The sequence below is a fragment of the Erinaceus europaeus genome, chromosome 9 (assembly GCF_950295315.1).
Source record: "Erinaceus europaeus chromosome 9, mEriEur2.1, whole genome shotgun sequence".
NCBI lineage: Eukaryota > Metazoa > Chordata > Mammalia > Eulipotyphla > Erinaceidae > Erinaceus > Erinaceus europaeus.
Genome location: NC_080170.1, coordinates 121,149,695 through 121,167,369, shown reverse-complemented (window position 1 = coordinate 121,167,369; position 17,675 = coordinate 121,149,695). Strand labels below are relative to the sequence as shown.

The 17,675-nt window shown below is 50.4% G+C and overlaps 1 protein-coding gene across 2 annotated transcripts in view; it reads left to right on the top strand.

Annotated features, from left to right (window-relative positions):
- RCAN1 (regulator of calcineurin 1) overlaps positions 1–17,675 on the top strand; it is a 121,617-nt gene that overhangs the window by 1,094 nt on the left and 102,848 nt on the right. The gene's annotated exons all lie outside the window — the stretch shown is intronic.

Below are 17,675 nucleotides of genomic sequence, written 5' to 3'. Positions count from 1 at the left end.
ATGGGTGGGGACGTGGCCCCCCAGACCTCCTCCCACCTGCCAAGGTCCCCTCTGGTCCCTGTGAATGGGGAACCACCCTCAGGAGCCCAGGACACCTGCCAAGGCCTCCTGGTCCCCATGGGTGGGGACGTGACCCCCCATGACCTCCCTCCCACCTGCCAAGGTCCCCTCTGGCTTCCATAGATGGCGATGAGCCCCCCTGGAGCTCCCTAGACACCTGCTGAGGTCCCCTGGCCCCCATGGGTGGGGACATGGCCCCCCATGACCTCCCTCCCACCTGCCAAGGTCCCCTCTTGCCTCCATAGATGGTGATGAGCCCCCCTGGAGCTCCCTGGACACCTGCTGAGGTCCCCTGGCCCCCATGGGTGGGGACGTGGCCCGCCATACTCCCCCCACCTGTCAAGGTCCCCTCTAGTCCATGTGAATGGGGAACCACCCTTCCGGAGCCCAGATACCTGCTGAGGTCCTGTGGCCCCCATGGGTGGGGACGTGGCTCTCACGCCTCCCCCCCACCTAAGGTCCCCTCTGACCCCCATGGATGAAGACTCTCTCAGAAGCCCAGGCACATACTGAGACCCCCAGGCCCCCGTGGGTGGGGACGTGGCCCCCCAGGAACAGCCTCCTCTCCCTGCACCTGGTTAAAGTCCCCTCTAGCCCTCAGGCCTGGGGACTCACCCTCCAGGAGCCCAGGACACCTGTGCAGGCCCCTTCTGGCCCCCATGCATGGGGACACGCCTCCTCCATGGTTCTCCAGTACTTGAGGTCCCTCCTGGTTCCCGTGGATGAGGACATGCCCTCCCCTCCCCAGGAGTTCTGGGGAACTTGCTGAGGTCCCTTCTGGCCCCCATGGATGGGGATACAGGCCCCCACCCCCTTTAGGATCACCCTCCCCCTGCACCTGCTGAGTCCCCTCTGACAGCCATGGGTGCAGCCCCCAAAGCTGGGAGGTGGCTGTTCACCCCCCACCCCAGTGGGTGGGGTTGATGGTAGCTGACAACCGGTTTTTCTGCCCTGACCCCCCCCCCCCCCCAGGGCTGTTTACTTGGGCAGAGACTGGAGAGGGGGCTGGTAAAGTGGAGATGAATTAGCCGCCCCCCTCCACACACACACACCCAAAGTGACAAGCAACACCTCTGGGCACTCACTCATCTGGGGAGGGGGTCTGTCCCCTCATTCACTGGGCGCCAATCCCCATGAGTGAGTCACGGTGCATGTCCCTGCATTACCAATCTGCACGACTGGAAGCAAAGCCAATATTTGGGTGAGAAGCTGTGCTTGCTCATTAGATGACAGTTGGCCAGTTCTGGGCGCATGGTGTTGGAGGGGGGTATAGGGGGCTGGTGTTCCAGGCCTCTGGGTTTTCAGGGGAGAGGAGGGTGCCCCCTTCAGGACCCTGGGTGCACTGATCCTCGACCCCTTCCAGTTGGTTTCCATACTCTGGAGGATGAGGGGGCAGGCATGACTAAGGCCGGGTGGGTGATGTCTCTGGCGATGGCGGAGGAGAAGTGTATTTTTCAATCGGCAATCAGTGTGCGGAATAAAATGTGGACGTTGCAGTCGTTGTAGGACAGCACTGGGCTTTGAGAGACAGATTCTATTGAGGAGAGCAGCTGTCAAAAAAAAAATTGCAAGACTCTCGGGGCTTGGCACCTGGGCTATACTTGTCAATGGACTTGGCGTCTGCCCAGAGAATGGCAGCGCCAAGGTTCCATTCATTTGTCATGCAGATGCCCATCAGCTCGAGAGAAAAGCATCTGTCTGCAGGGCCCTGAGTGCTCGGGGAGGGAAGCCGGCTTGCACGCCTGCGCACTAAGGCAACACTTGTCTCTAAGAGCCAGTCTGACTGCCTCTCTGGGTTCTGTGGCCAGCATGCCAGGTCTCTTTCCGTTCCGACGTCTTGAGACCGGGTCACGCCAGGCCGTGCCAGTGTGCTTGAAAGTCTGCTAGGCCGTCAGCATTTTAGACTCTGCCAAGCAGGCTGCACAGGAACTATTCTGAAAGAGCCTGCGATGAAGTTTGGCCTCCTTCCCTGGCTGTGCCTGGACTTCACGGATGGATGGGAAGTTTGGGAGCTTCTGCGCAGGGTGGGGCTCTGTTCGAGGTCCGGAGGGCGCCTGCTTTTCAGGACTCATAGTTGGAAGGAGTGAGATCGACAATAAACAAATCAAAGCAACCGTGTGAGAAGGTGATGCAGTGGGGTTGGAGGGTGTACAGAAGCTGGTGGGGTTAACTATTAATCCTTCCATTAAAGAAAAAAAAAGCTGGTGGGGAAGTTTGCATTCTAGCATTTATTTGTTGCTGCTGCTTCTTCTTTTCTTTTTGTTTATTTTAAAATTTTTTTATTGGAGGTCTTAATGGTTTACAGTTGACAGTAAATACAGTTGTTGGTACATGAGTGACATTTCTAAGTTTGCCTGCAAAACAGTCTTAGTCCCCCACCTAAGCCCTCCTCCACCATCAGGCACCGGGACCTGACAGTCCCCCCTCCCAAGGTCCTTTACTTTGATGCAGTAACACCAAACCCAGCCCAAGTTCTGCTTCGTGTCTCCCCTTCTGTTCTTATTTCTCAACTTCTGTCCACGAGTGGGACCATACTCATTCGTCTCTTTCTGGCTTCTTCTTCTTCTAGCGTTTGCCCTTCTTCCGTAGCCAGTCAACAGCGTCAGGTTGAGCCTGATGTCAAGTTTCGAGACCTCCTTTGAATCTGGAGAGGTGGCAGTCGTTGACTATGTGGGTCATAGTCTGTCTGGAGCCGCAGGGGCAGTTCGGGTCGTCTCTGGCTCCCCAGCGATGGAACATAGCGGTGCACCGGCCATGGCCTGTTCGATAGCGATGGAGGAGGGCCCGATCATAACGTGCCAGGTCAAAGCCAGGTTGACGCTTGCAGGGGTCTGTGATGAGGTGTTTGTTCTTTACCTCAGCTGACTGCCAGCTCTGTTTCCAAGAGACTGGAACAGAGAAGTTCAGTGTAGGCGTAGGGGACCAGATTGGGTGACGAGACGTCAAGCGTTGAACAGGGTGGGCGAAGATATCCGCGTATATTGGCAGGTCCGGTCGAGCGTAGACGTGGGAAATGAACTTTCTGGCTGATCTCACTTCACAGGATTCCTTCAAGCTCCATCCAAGATGAGGTAAAGAAGGTGACGTTACCATTTTTAATAGCTGAGTAGTATTCCATTGTGTATACAGACCTCAACTTGCTCAGCTACTCATCTGTTGTTGGACACCTGGGTTGCTTCCAGGTTTTGGCTATTACAAATTGTGCTGCTATGAACATAGGTATCCACAGATTTTTTTTTTTTTCTTTTTTGGTGATTGTGTTGGGTTCCTTAGGATCTATCCCCAGGAGAGGAATTGCAAGATCATAAGGTAGGTCCGCTTCTAGCCTTCTGAGAGTTCTCCAGACTGTTCTCCACAGAGGTTGAACCCACTGACATTCCCACCAGCAGTGCAGGAGGGTTCCTTTGTCCCCACACCCTCTCCAGCATTTGTTGTTACTCTTCTTTCTGATGTGTGACATTCTCATAGGAGCGAAGTGGTATCTCATTGTCTTTATTTGCATTTCTCTGACAAAGACTTGGAGCCTTTTTTCATGTCTGCTGGCTTTTCTGGATCTCTTCTTTGGTGACTATTTTGCTCATATTCTCTCCCCCTTTTTGGATGGGGTCATTTGTTTCTTCTGTTCACCAAATGTGCCAGAGACGGTTTTAGGTCCAGAAGGATGGAGTGATGGACATGAACTAATTTAGGCTCCAGCGGTTGGAGAGGAGAGAGGGAATAGGAATAAAAAAATAAAGTCAGTGGACAAGGTCATTGAGGGGAGAAAGGAAGACAGGATATGTCACCAAGGAGAGGCTGCATGCTGGAGGGGTCAGCTCTTCTCAGAACATAGGTGGGTCGAGTGTTTTTTTTTTCTTTCCTTCCATTTCCTTCCTTCCTTCCTTCCTTCCTTCCTTCCTTCCTTCCTTCCTCTCTTCCTCTCTTTCTCTTTCTTTCTTTCTATTTTACTAGGACAGAGAGAAATTGAGAGAGGACAGGGAGATAATGAGAGGGAGAGAAATAAAGACACCTGCTTCACCACTCATGACGTGGGCTGCCTTCAGGTGGGGTGCCGGGGGCTCGAACTGCGGTCCTCGCGCTTGGTAATATGTGCACTTAACCAGGTGCACCACCACTGTCTCCCCAAGTCAAGTGGTATTCATGCTTTGTTTGGGGGGGTCCTGGGGTCACTGGCATACCTGCCAGGCACAAACTCCCCCCTGGCCTGTACGTGCTTAGAATGAAGGACTTGGTTCCGGGGGGACGGGGCTGAGGAAGTTGGCCAGGAGGTTCTGCATGCAGGTGTGGGAGTAGTGACCCCTCACAGGTGACCAGAGCTGCTGTCCTTGGCCTCTGAGCTCAAGGGTGGGGCCCCACTGGCAGCCGGGAGGCCAGACAAGAGAAGAAAAACAAGGGCAGGGAGTGACTGGGGACAGTGTGGGTGAAGGGCACATGCAGGGAGCACCCAGCAGTGGGCACATGACCCCCCCACACCCCCCAGAGCCAGCAAGTCACCCCCTTGAGGGCATCTACCTCGCTCAGACTTGGCTTCTGGGACACACTTAAAGCAGACCTCAGGGAGGAAGGTTCTGGTGCGGGGAAAGTGACTGTATTCTGGGCACACGGTGCTGTCCACAAGGATGGGGCACTGACGGACAGCTGGGGACTGGTGGTGTCCAAGCCAGAGGACAGTCCCGCGAGGCCTGGTAAGACTGAAGCTACAGGAGCCTAACACATGAACAGTGTGTAAGGACCCGGTTCAAGCCCCCCTTCTCACCTGCAGGGGAAGCTTCATGAGCACTGAAGCAGTGCTGCAGGTGTCTCTCTCTCTCCTTTTCTGGTTTCCTCTTCCCTCTTGATTTCTGTGCCTATCAAATAAATCAATACATGCGACACTATTCTGATCTGCAAATCTTTGGAGCAGGAAGGGGCATGGGTAAGAGAGGGAGGCCACTGAGGAGGCCCTTAATTGTCCTCATGGAGGGGGTGTCTGAGATGGAGTTGGGGTGAATCTGGCTGCATCAAGAGCAAGACCTGTCACAGAGCCTCTGTTTGAACCCTAGCTGTTTTTTTTTTAATTCATTTATTTTAATTTTATAGGATAGAGAGAAATCAAGAGGGAAGGGGGAGACAAGAAGGGAGACATGCACACAGAGACACCTGCTTCACCACTTGTGAAGCTTCCCCCCCCTGCAGGCGGGGGACAGGGGCTCGAACCTAGGTCCTTGAGCATTGCAACATGTGCGCTCAACCAGGTGCGCCACCACCTGGCCAGGAGCTCTTCTTTACAGGTTCAGGAGCCTTAGGGGGAAGTCAAGAAGTTTCACGTCTTTGATTGTAATTGGCGGAGACTCAAACCTCAGCGTGATCAGGGGTCAGAGTTCTGGAGAAGTGACTCTGGCAGCCCTGGACGTGAGCAGAACTTCAGAACGCAAGGTGTCCGCACAGCTGTGCTCTCTGCCTTTCCCTGGTGTTGGCAGAAACCCTTGGAGTTTCTTAGTCTGTGGGCCTATCAGTCTGATCTCTGTCCCCGCAGTCTTCTGCATTTCCTGTGTTTGTGTCTGACTTTATCAGGACAACAGTCATAAGAGATTTGCCTCTTCCCTGATGAGAGTGATCCCTTCTGCTTCCTCTTCCTCCTCCTTCCATTCTTCTTCTCCTTCTCCTCCTTCTTCTCTTTTTGTGTGTTATAGTGCCCTTTTATTTATTATTTACTTTTAATTCTAACTGTATTAGTGATTTAATATTGATTTACAAAATTACAAGATAACAGGCCTACAACTCTGCACCGTTCCCACCACCAAAGTTCTGGATCCCCAGTCCCTTCACTGGAAGCTACAGCAGTTCTCCAAAGGTTGCAGATATGGGCTGACTATTATTTCTCCAACCCTCTGTCTAGATTTGTCTATATTTGCCCTCCCCCTCCCCCATGGTCCCGTCTTCTCTTCCATTCCAAGTCACACTGGCACCTGTTACTACATCCAAATGTCTCTCCCTTTTCCCTCTCCTCTCTCTGCGTCTTGATGGAGTTCAGAGCCCTCTGGTCATCTTTCCTCCTATCATTTCTCCCCCTCTGGAAATATGGACCAAAATTCTTTATGGGCAGGAGGTGGAAGTTCTGGCTTCTGTAATTGCTTCTCTGCTGGGCATGGATGTTGGCAGGTGGATCCATCCCCCCCCCCACCGCCTGTTTCGATCTTTCCCCAGTGGTAATGATCTCTTCTCAACTTGATAACACATGTCCAGATCCTTTGGTACCAGGAGCTCAGGCTTTAGTCCATTTCACAGCCCCCAAGTCAGTCCCCAAGTTCAGAGTTGATCCAGATACTCGACCCCTGGGTTGGGAAGGTCACTCAGCATGAGAACAGGGAACGCTCATGTCTGAGCACCCAGAGCTGCTCTCCAGCTTTGGGTCTCCCTTCTAGGAAAACGTTAATTAGGACCAGCTGGCTAGGTGGGAAGACATGACTTCTATGGTTTCAGCCTCACTGTCTTCTCGTCTGAAAGGGTAGGGATTAGGGCTGGGGTGCCACCCGCCAGCTGGGACTCCGCTTCAGGCCTCTGCTTCCGCAGAAGGTGATGGGACTGTTAACTGCTTTGTGGACAGAGGCCACAAAGGTTCGAGCCCCCGGCCCCCACTTGCAGGGGGGAAACTTCAAGAGCAGGACTGCAGGTGTCCCTACTCTCCCTTTCTCTATTAACTCCTCCCATCACCATTTCTCTCTGTCCTTTCAAATGTAAGAAAAATAAAGTAATGCAAAAAAAGATTAAAGACCAAACAAAAACAAAGGTCTCTGCACCCTGGGTCTGGCCATCTTCGGTCTGTCAGAGGGACCCCCAAGTGGGTGCTATATCCCAGCCCTCTTCAGTGCCACAGGGAGACCCCACCTCCTTACAGTGTGCATCTCTTGGAAGTAGAGAGCAGGGTACTTGCTGGGTCCTGATGGGATGGAGGGCATGAGGGAACTTGGGGAGGATCTCTGTTATTTCATTTATTTCAGAGACGTATTCATTTTAATGAGAGAGATTCTTGCAGGGAAGAAAGAAGAGGGGCAGACAGAGAGGAGAGAGGGAGAGAGAGAGACCAGAGCACTACTCAGCTCTGGCTTATGGTGGTGTCAGAGTTTGAACTGGGGGCTTAATGAGGCTCAGACATGAGGTTCTTTGTGGTCAGACAAGTCGAGCTATCTTCCTGACCTGGCATTTCTTGTATAAAGGACACTTCATAAGAAAGGTCCCCTCTCATGACCCCCCCCCCCCATCTCCCAGAGACCCCAGCCTGTTAACACATGGGGAAAGGGTTCCGGATTGCTGCATATGGTGGCTGGGAGGATATCAGCATTCCGATACCCTGGCAGACATCCAGGGAAGACTCTGTCAGGTGGCTTTGCATATGTTCATAGTCTCTAACCTTATTCTAAAAGGAAAGAAAGGAATTGGGGCCTGCAGGAAGGCGTACCTGGTTGATCACACGCATTTGCTATGTACAAGGACTCAGGCTCAAGTCCCCGAGTGTCCGCTCCACACATGGAGGGGTAAGCTTCACAAGTGGTGAAGCAATGCTACAGGCCTCTCTCTCTCTCTTTCTCTTTCTTTTCCTCTTCCTCTCCTAGCTCTCTCCCTCTCACCCCCTCCAGCTCCATTCCCCTTCCAATTTCTCTCTGTCCCATCAAGAGAAAAAGAGAAATGGCTCACAGGAGCAGTGGAGCACTAAGCAAGCCCCAGCAATAACTATGGTGGAAAAAAAAAAAAAAGAAAAGTCTAGAATTACTTATTATTTTGGGAATTTGTGTCTGAAGCCACTGCTTTCTAACTAGAAGTTGGACCACATATGCACATATGTTGTCTTTGGTAGCTGGGTCATTACTCCATATTGTGAGTGAGTCAGATTTGACCTGGCTAAGCACACATGTTATTATGTGTAAGAACTCGGGTTTGAGTTCAAGCCCCCTGCTCCTTCCCTGCGGCGGGAGTGGGGGGGGGTGCTTCACAAGTGGTGAAGCTGTGCTATAAGTGTCTCTCTCTCCCTGTCCTCTCCCTATCCCTTTCCCACCCCTCACCCTCTCCTATCTTCCCTCCCTTTTCACTTTCTCTTTAGCCCATCAAAAGAAAAAGTCGATATTTATCTAGAAAGGAGCACACTGTTCTGTCACTAAAGTGATATTAATCAGAGAAAGTGGCTTCCTCATGAATGGATGCAAACACGATTTTCTGCTGTAAAAACACCTTCTAACAAGTCTTTCTTTTCATTCACTCAGCTCTTTGAACTGGTAATTAATTCCACGAGCCTATGTTGGCAGTAGTTAGTCGGGTCTCCTGAACATAAGTCTAATTCAGTCCTCACCGGGCTTACTAGAAATTTTAAGAGTTCTCAAATAATGTGCTGGTATTTTTCCAGACAGTAAAGAGGGTTCCCCACAGTCATGGAAATGCAGACAATTTAATTTTTTCTGTTACCTGAAACCTGACTGTCCAGCTGTTTGAAGGAGTCTTGCCTTGAAGGCAACTTTGGAAAATGGTGTTCATCAAAAACATAAAAAAAAAAAAATAGATTCTTTCCCAACAGCCCACGGAAGGTGTGATCTACTTCCACGACTGTCTGAGTGAGTGAGTGGCACAAAATGTCCTGGCAGGCTTAGGAACATTTTGAGTGGGGTCCTTAACATCTCCTTTCCTTCCTTCCTTCCTTCCTTCCTTTCTTTCTTTCTTTCTTTCTTTCTTTCTCTCTTTCTCTTTTTAAAATTTCTTTATTGGGGTATTAATGTTTTACATTCGACAGTAAATACAATAATTTGTACATGCATAACATTTCCCAGTTTTCCATATAACAATACAACCCCTACTAGGTCCTCTGTCATCCTTCTTGGATCTGTATTCTCCCTCTGCCCCACCCCAGAGTCTTTCACTTTGGTGCGATACGCCGACTTCAGTTTCTTTGTTTTTTTTTTTTTCCTCCAGGGTTATTGCTAGGATTCGGTGCTTGCACTACAAATCCATTGCTCCTGGAGGCTATTTTTTCCCCTTTTGTTCCCCTTGTTGTTTATCATTGTTGTTGTTATTGCTGTCATTGTTGTTGGATAGGACAGAGAGAAATGGAGAGAGGAGGGGAAGACAGAGAGGAGGAGAGAAAGACACCTGTAGACCTGCTTCACTACTTGTTAAGTGACCCCCTTGCAAATGGGGAGCTGGGGGCTTGAACTGGGATCCTTATGCTGGTCCTTATGCTTTGTGCCCTGTGTGCTTAACCCGCTGTGCTACCACTCAGCCTCCTGGCTTTTTGTTGTTGTTGTTGTTTTTTTTTAACAGTAACAAAAGAAAAGCTTTTGTTTGAGTTCTTTATCAGTGTCAGGGACTGTGCAAAGCCAGGTGGTGATTCAGCCTGTAGAGCGCAAATGTTACAATGTGAAAGGGGAGGGAGAGGATGAGGAAGAGGAAGAAGGAGAGGGGAGAGGGAGAGGGAGAAGAAGAGGGAGTGGAAAGAAGGCATCCTGGTCTCCTAGCTCTCTGTTCCCTTCTGGGGAAGGCAGGACCCTCAGGGATGAGCTTCAGCCTCTGTCTCCAGGGTCCCCTCTGCCTCCATGTGCCTGTTGTGGCCTTTGCCGTCAGGGAGGGAGGGAGCTGGGGCAGGACATGCAGACACACTGGGCTTCTGGGCCTGACCTGGGCCTGCTCCTGGCTGCCTGCAGGGTGCAGGGCGCAAGGTGTATGGAGAGGGTATAGTGTGCAGGGGGCAGGCTGCAGGGTGCAGGGGGCAGGCTGCAGGGTGCAGGGGGCAGGGTGCAGAGTGCAGGGGGTGGGTGCTGCTCTCCTTAAGTCCCTCTCCAGCACTACAGTCTAAACTGTTGCCCTCTCCTCTAACCCCAGGAGTTTCTAACTGGGAATCTCACCACTGTCCAAGCTAGAAGGGGGGGTTGCCTGACCAGTCACCACCGATGTAGCTGGAAAAAAGATCTTTGAACAATTCATCACTGGCTTCCACTTTGGGCCAGGCTTGTGCCTACATGTCTTCCCTCCACACTCACACCCGGAGCCCCTGGCGCCTCCCTCCTCCCGAGTGGTTTGACCTTGTCACCACAGAGCCCGGAAGCTTGGCCGTCAGCCCCAGAGAGCTGAGCTTCTGTGGGCAGTGACACAGGAGATAAGAGCGCTGAGTAGACCAGGGGCCTGTCTGCTGGGCCCCCAGCTCAGAACATCACGCCCCAGACCGGTAGCTCCCTAGCTCCTTAATCTTGTTTAGCCGGCAGATAAACCGCCATTCACTCCTCCTCTGGTGGTGGCTAATGTCTTCAAGATCCCTGCCATGTGGAGCCGGTCAGGATGCGTGCCTTCTGCCCCTGGCATCTGTGTGTCCTTCTTCACGTCTCTCCCCACTTGTGTGCTTGCTCAGTGTGTGCGGCCCCTGGCTCTGTAAACCCTGGCGTCCATCACCGCTCTAAGTCTGATGCTCCGAGGCCTCTTTCACAGGTTTCTGAGGCTTCAGTCAGGCATAATAAGCTTCCCTTAAAGCCCCGTGAAGTACAGGGAGAGATTAAGCCATTCCGGGATGGCTGTTAATCTCTCCAGGAATGTTCAGAATGCCGCATGTTAAAAAATAAAGTAAAATAAAATAAAATCTCCTACCCAATACCACCTGTTAGAGACATGCAAATTTAAGTTTAGCAGTAATTTGGTATTGCCCTTGTTTTAGAAGCTCTGATTCTTAAATACAAGGGAATGTTATATTCATTTGTTCTGTTTTCCCCCTTATGTCTTGTTGATTTTTAAAAATTATTTATTGTTATTTTACTGGATAGGGACTGACAGAAATCGAGAAGGAAAGGGGATTAAGTAAGGAGAGAGAGGGGGAGACATTGGGGGTGGGTGGCGGTGCACCTGGTTGAGCGCCCATGCTACAATGCGCAAGGACCCAGGTTCAGGACCCTGGTCTCCACCTGCAGGGAGAAACCTTTATGAGTGGTGAAGCAGGCTACAGGTGCCTCTCTGGTCTCTCTCCTTCTCTGTTACCTCCTTCCTCTTGATTTCTGGCTGTCTATCAAATAATAAAGAATATATATATATATATATATATATATATATATATATATATATTTCTGGCTGTTTACCAAATTATATATATATATGAGAGAGACATCTGCAGACCTGCCTCACCACATGTGAAGCTTCCTGCAGGTGGGGCCTGGGGGTTTGAACCTGTGTCCTTGTGCTTAGCAATATGTGTGCTTAACTAGGTGCACCACTGCCTGGCCCCCTATTTTATTAATTACTTAACGTATGGATAGAGACAGAGAATTCAAGATTGGAGGGGGAGATAGAGAGGAAGAAAGAGACACCCACAGCCCTGTTTCACTACTTGTGAAACTTTCTCCCTGCAGGTGTAGAGCAGGGCTTGAACCTGGGTCATTACACATGGTAACGTGTGCCTTCAAGTGGGTGTACAACCACCTGCCCCCCTTTTCCTGAAAATTAGCTAGCATGTCATATAGTTGTTTAATATATATATTTATGTGTGTTTTATTTTAGTTAGAGTGAAAGAGAGGGAGAGTGATCAGAGCACTGCTCGGCCTTTGTTTATGGTGGTGGTGTGGGGGGGGATTGAACTTGGGATGTTAGTGCCTTAGGCATGAAAATCTTTTTACGTAATCATATGCTATCTCCCACCCCCTCCACCTTTTAAAATTTTTTATTGGTGATTTAATAATGATTAGCAAGATTATAAGATACAGGGGTATAATTCCATACAATTCCGACCACCAGAGTTCTGTGTCCCATCCCCTCCATTGGGAGCTTCCCTATTCTTTATCCTTCTGGGAGTCTGGACCAGAATTCTTTATGGGGAGCAGAAGGTGGGAGGTCTGGCTTCTGTAACTGCTTCTCCGCTGGACATGGGCGTTGGCAGGTGGATCCACCCCCACCCCCCACCCCAGCCTGTTTCTATCTTTGCCTAGTAAGCAGGGCTCTGGGGAGGTGGGGCTCCAGGACACACTCGTGTAAGGTCACCTGCCTGGGGAAGGCAGGCTGGCGTCATGGTAGCATCTGCAACTTGGTGGCTTAAAGGCGGTAAGATATAAAGCAGAAAAAAAAAACTGTTTAATAACCAGAAACCCAAATGTAAGAATAGAACAGATGAAATTAGGGGTCTTTGTGTGGGAAGAAGCTAGGAGGTCCATTTTAGATCTGTTCCAAGGACACCATGACTTCAGTAATTTTGGCCTGAGCCCGACAGCTAACATGCTGTGTGTCCTCCTCTCCCGCCACTGCCTGCTTCCATTTGCAGCTCAGCCCGCAGCCACCAGGCCCCACCGTGCCATCGTCCAGAGCGTCTTTAGTACTGTGGTGACGGTGGCTCTCAACATGACCACCTGCGAGGACAGACCTTTCCAGTCCGCAGCCAGTTACGTCAGGGGACATGAGAGAGTGCCGGTGCAGACCCCGGAGAGCAGAGGCTGTGCGTGAGCCCACTGCCTGCGTTTCAGGGTGGTCTTTGTTCCTCGCTTTAAAACAGCAACGACAACATCTGCAGGCAAGGCTCTTGTCCTTGCACGTCACTGAGGGGCCAGCTTGTCCTTTTGTGTCACTGCTAGCAACCTTCACAAGTGGAGTGGGCTGGGGGGCAGGGAGACACACCTCCCCCTCTGCCTGCATGTCCCAGGCGCCACTATTAGGATGCCTGGTCTTTGACAGACAATTCACTTGTGAGAGAGAGAATTGTTTTTCCTGTGTAGATAGGAATTGCCGTCAAAGCACAGTGAAAAGTCACAAGACAGCAAATGACTCTGTCCTCTGAGCTCTGCCTCTCCCCCGGGTGAGGGAGGGGGAGTGTGGCTCTCCCACCCTCCCAGGGGAAGATCCAAATCACTTATGACCTCAGGCTTCACCGCCAGGGAGAGGGTCCGCAGATCTCATTAGATCTCCTTCACCTGAGAGGCCCTTCACTGGGTAGGAATCGGCTGGTGTGGGGGCGTTCACATTTTACTTTATTTGTGGGGTGTTCTTTTTTTAAAAAATTATCTTTATTTATTTATTGGCTAAGGACAGCCAGAAATCAAGAGGGAAGGGAGTGGTAGAGAAGGAGAGAGACAGACAGAGAGACACCTGCAGCCCTGGCTCACTGCTTGTAAAGCTTTCCCCCTGCAGTTGGTGACCAGTGGCTTGAACCCAGGGCCTTGAGCACTGTAATGTGTGCACTTAATCAGGAGTGCCACCACCTGGCCCCTTGGGTGTTCCTTTTAAAAAAGAAAACATTTTATTTATTTATTTGTTGGATAGAGAGGAAGAGAAATCGATAGGGAAGGGGAGACAGAGAGGCAGAGAGACAGAAAGACACCTGCCACACTGCTTCACCTCTTATGAAGTGTCCCCCTGTCCCCATGCAGGTGGCGACTGGGGGCTTGAACCTGGGACCTTGAGCATTGTGACATCATGCTCAACCAGCTGAACCATCACCCAGCCCCCCACCTTTTTCTCTGATTGGAGGGGGGTTAATAGCTAACAGTTGTTGACACAGGGCTACGGTTCCTCATCTCTGTGATAGATGTCTGCCAAATACTCACTCCTAAACCAGGTCCTTGCCACCACCATACACCAGACCCCAAAGTCCTCCCCACCCTCCACTCCTCTTCCTGTTCTCCTTCCCAGAGCCTTTTGCTTTGGTGCAATACACCAAACCAGTGTACTTTGTCTTTCTTCGTCTGTTCTTGTTTTTTAACTTCTGCCTACGGGCGAGACCATCCCATATCCATCCTTCTCTTTCTGTCTGATCTCACTTCACATGATTCCTTCAGGCTCCTTCAAGATGAGGTGAAGAAAGTGATTTCATCATTTTTAATAGCTGTGTAGTATTTCTTTTTACGTAATTTTTATTAGTGATTTAATAATGATTAACAAGATTGTAAGATAATGGGTGTGACTCCATACAATTCCCATCACCAGAGTTCCGTATCCTACCTTCTCCACTGGAAACTTACTTATTCTTTATCTCTCTGGGAGTATGAACCAACATTCCTTATGGGGTGCAGAAGGTGGAGGGTCTGGCTTCTGTAATTGCTTCTCTGCTGGACATAGGCGTTGACAGGTGGATCCATACCCCCCCCCCCCAGCCTGTTTCCGTGTTTCCCTATTGGGGCAGGGTTCTGGAGAGGTGGGGTTCCAGGACACATTGGTGAGGTCGTCTGCCCAGAGAAGTCAGGACAGCGTCATGGTATAAGAAGTCAGGATACCTGAACGGTGGTAAGATATAAAGCAGGACAAACTATTTAATAAACAGAAACCTCAAGGTAAGACTAGAGCAGGGGAGATCGTAGATTGACCTTGAAAAATTCATGTTAAGTAAAATAAGTCAGAAATAGAAGGATGAGTATGGGATGATCTCACTCTCAGGCAGAAGTTGAAAAACAAGATCAGAAGAGAAAACACAAGTAGAACCTGAACTGGAATTGGCGTATCGCACCAAAGTCAAAGACTCTGGGGTGGGGTGGGTGGGGGAGAGTACAGGTCCAAGAAGGATGACAGTGGACCTAGTGGGGGTTGTATTGTTTTATGGAAAACTGGGAAATGTTATGCATGTACAAACTATTGTATTTACTGTCAAATGTAAAACATTAATTCCCCAATAAAGAAATTTAAAAAAGAAAGAATAGAGCAGGCAAAACCAAGAGTTCTCATGTGGGAAGAAGCTAGGAAGTCTATTTTAGGGCTGTTTATAGACATGAAGTCTTCGGTGTGTAATACCTCCTCCCTCCCTCCCTCCCTCCCTCCCTCCCTTCTTTCCTTCCTTCCTTCCTCTCTTTCTTTGTTTCTCTTGTTATCTTTTTCTTTCTTTCTTCAGAGGAGAGAGGAAGAGAGAGAACATCACGAGGCTTTTTTTTAATTAGTGATTTAAGAATGATCATCAAGCTTCTGAGATAAGAGTGATACAATTGCATACAGTTCCCACCGCTAGAATTCCATATTCCCTCCTCTCCATTGGAAGCTTCCTTATTCTTTATTCCTCTGGGAGTCTGGACCCAAATTCTTTATGGGGTGCAGAAGGTGGGAGTTCTGGCTTCTGTCATTGTTTCTCTGCTGAACATGGGTGTTGGCAGGTGGATCCATCCCCCCAGCCTGTGTCTGTCTTTCCCTAGTGGGGCAGGGCTCTGCGGAGGGGAGGCTCCAGGACACACTGGTGAGGTCGTCTCCCCAGGGACATCAGGCTGGCGTATCATGAAGCTTCTTTCACTCCATCGGGGGCCAGGCTTGAACTTAGATCCCACACGTGGCAGACAAAGAAGTGCTCTGTCCAAGTGAGCCTTCCATCAATTCTGTGTGCAATGCCATTTTTTAAACATACCTATTTATTTGCTATTAGATAGAGGCAGAGAGAAATCAAGATGGAACAGGGAGACAGAGAGGTGAGAGACAGAGAGACACACACGTGCAGCCCTGGATTCACCACTGGTAAGGGACTGGAGAGTTTGAACGCGGCTCCTTGAACGCTTATTTAATATGTGCGCCTCCGCCAGGCTTCCGGATCAACGTCTTCATTCAGATAGAGAGGGTCAGAGAGAAGGATAGACCACACAGCAGAGCCTCTTCTGATGCTGTGGGGCCCCTGTGTGGTGCCAGGACTCAAACCTGGGCCACCTGCCGGACAGAGAACATACCCTTACCCAGTGAGCTAGCTGGCCTGTCTGAAGCTACCAGCCTGTGATTGCTCTTGGAAACAGGCTCAGGACCTGCCTGTGGGGGCTTAGAGGAATCTATCTGCTCTCTTGCCTTCTGGGGCGCAAAGTGTGAGGACACCCAGAAGGCCTGTTCCCCCCGGTGTCACTCTGAGGGGGGGTCGGGTCTCCCAATGGAGAGGACGTCCACATCCAAGGTCCCAGCTGTACAGTCAGCACCTGCCCCTGGCCACCAGGGGGAGTACTACCCAGAAGTTCCGCCAGGTTGTCCTGTAGCTTGCTTTGCACCAAAGACCCAAAGAGCCTTTTTCTGGAGGGGAGAAGTCTCCCCTTGTGTTGCAGTAGAAGCTTTTAGGAAGGTGGCAGGAACCTATAAATGGGGAGACACCTGTCCCCCCCAGCAGAAAAGCAAGGTCCTAAGAGAGCCCCCTCACTCCCTGTTTCCCTGCCACTGGGTGGTGCCATCCTCCCCTTTGCATGGCCAGATGCACAATGTCCAGTCCACCTCCCCTACCCCCCCAAACAAACAAACCAACCAACCACCCAGGTTCTCCCTCCATCTGTGCTGTCCCAGGTTTGTGGCCCTCTGTGTCCTGTGCTTGGAGGGGTTGCAGTGCATCTGGGCAAGGCCTCAGGCGATAGGCGGAAAAAAAAAAATATATGCAGTGCAGAGGACAGAGAGAGCTAACGCCCTAGTAGGCGAAGCTGTCTGCATCTAGCAGATGACGCGGAGATCACTCTGAAAAGACAGGGCTTCTGTGGGGGAGTGGGTTATGTGGGAGAGTGTTCCCTCTCCCGTGGGAGCCTCTGGCTTGCCGTCGGATGATTCCAGAAGCTTTCAGGCTCTGCAGAGACAGTATTCTTTCAGGCTGGGAGCCAGGGGAATTTATCTTGACATCAGCTATGCTCAGACACACACACACACACACACACACACACACACACACACACACACACACACCTGTGTGTCTTATACTGTGGAACTCAGGGAGAGGCTGGGGACCCCCCAGACGTGGGTCAGCAGGCTATAAACTGAGGCCCCTAAAGAGACCGTTTATCAGAGCAGCCCACTGGCTGGGGCTGGGCGGTGCTGCACTAGGTAGAGTGTGTACACCAAGCACAAAGATCCAGGTTCAAGTCCCTGGTCCTCATCTACAGGTGGGAAGCTTCACATGTGGTGAAGCAGGGCTTTAGGCGTCTCTCTGTCTCTCTCCTTCCATTCCTTCTGAATGTCTCTGTTTCTAGATTAAAAAAAAAAGGAAGGAAGGAAGGAAAAAATGATAAAAGGAAATGGAAAACTTCCAGGAGCACAGGAATCATTGTGTAGACACTGAGCCCCAACAGTGGTAGTTAACAAAGAAGAAAAAGAAAAGATAAGAAGAAAGAGAGAGAGTCCACTACCCTGCTGTTTATGAACTGGCCTCGTGACACAAATGTCTGAAAAGTGATGTGGGCTGGGTAAGATTCTGTGGCTGTTACCGTTATCATTACCATTATCGTTATCTTTCAGTCATCTCCAGGTTTATACTGCTCCAGGTTGACAGAAAAGAGAAAGAGAAAGAAAGGGAGTCGGGCGGTAATGCAGCGGGTTAAGTGCAGGTGGCGCAAAGCGCAAGGACCGGCAGAAGGATCCCAGTTTGAGCTCCCGGCTCCCCACCTGCAGGGGAGTCGCTTCACAGGCGGTGAAGCAGGTCTGCAGGTGTCTGTCTTTCTCTCCCCCTCTCTGTCTTCCCCTCCTCTCTCCATTTCTCTCTGTCCTATCCAACAATGATGACATCAATAACAACAGCAATAATAACAACAATAAAAAACAACAAGGGCAACAAAAGGGAAAAATAAATAAATATAAAAAAATAAAGAAAGATGGTTAGAGAGAGAAACCAAAGCTTCCTACAGTGCGGGGTCGCACTCCTAGCAGAGCAAAGCAGCGCAATAAGTGAGCTATTCCGCTGGCCCTGCGGCTTTTTCCAGAAGAGATGA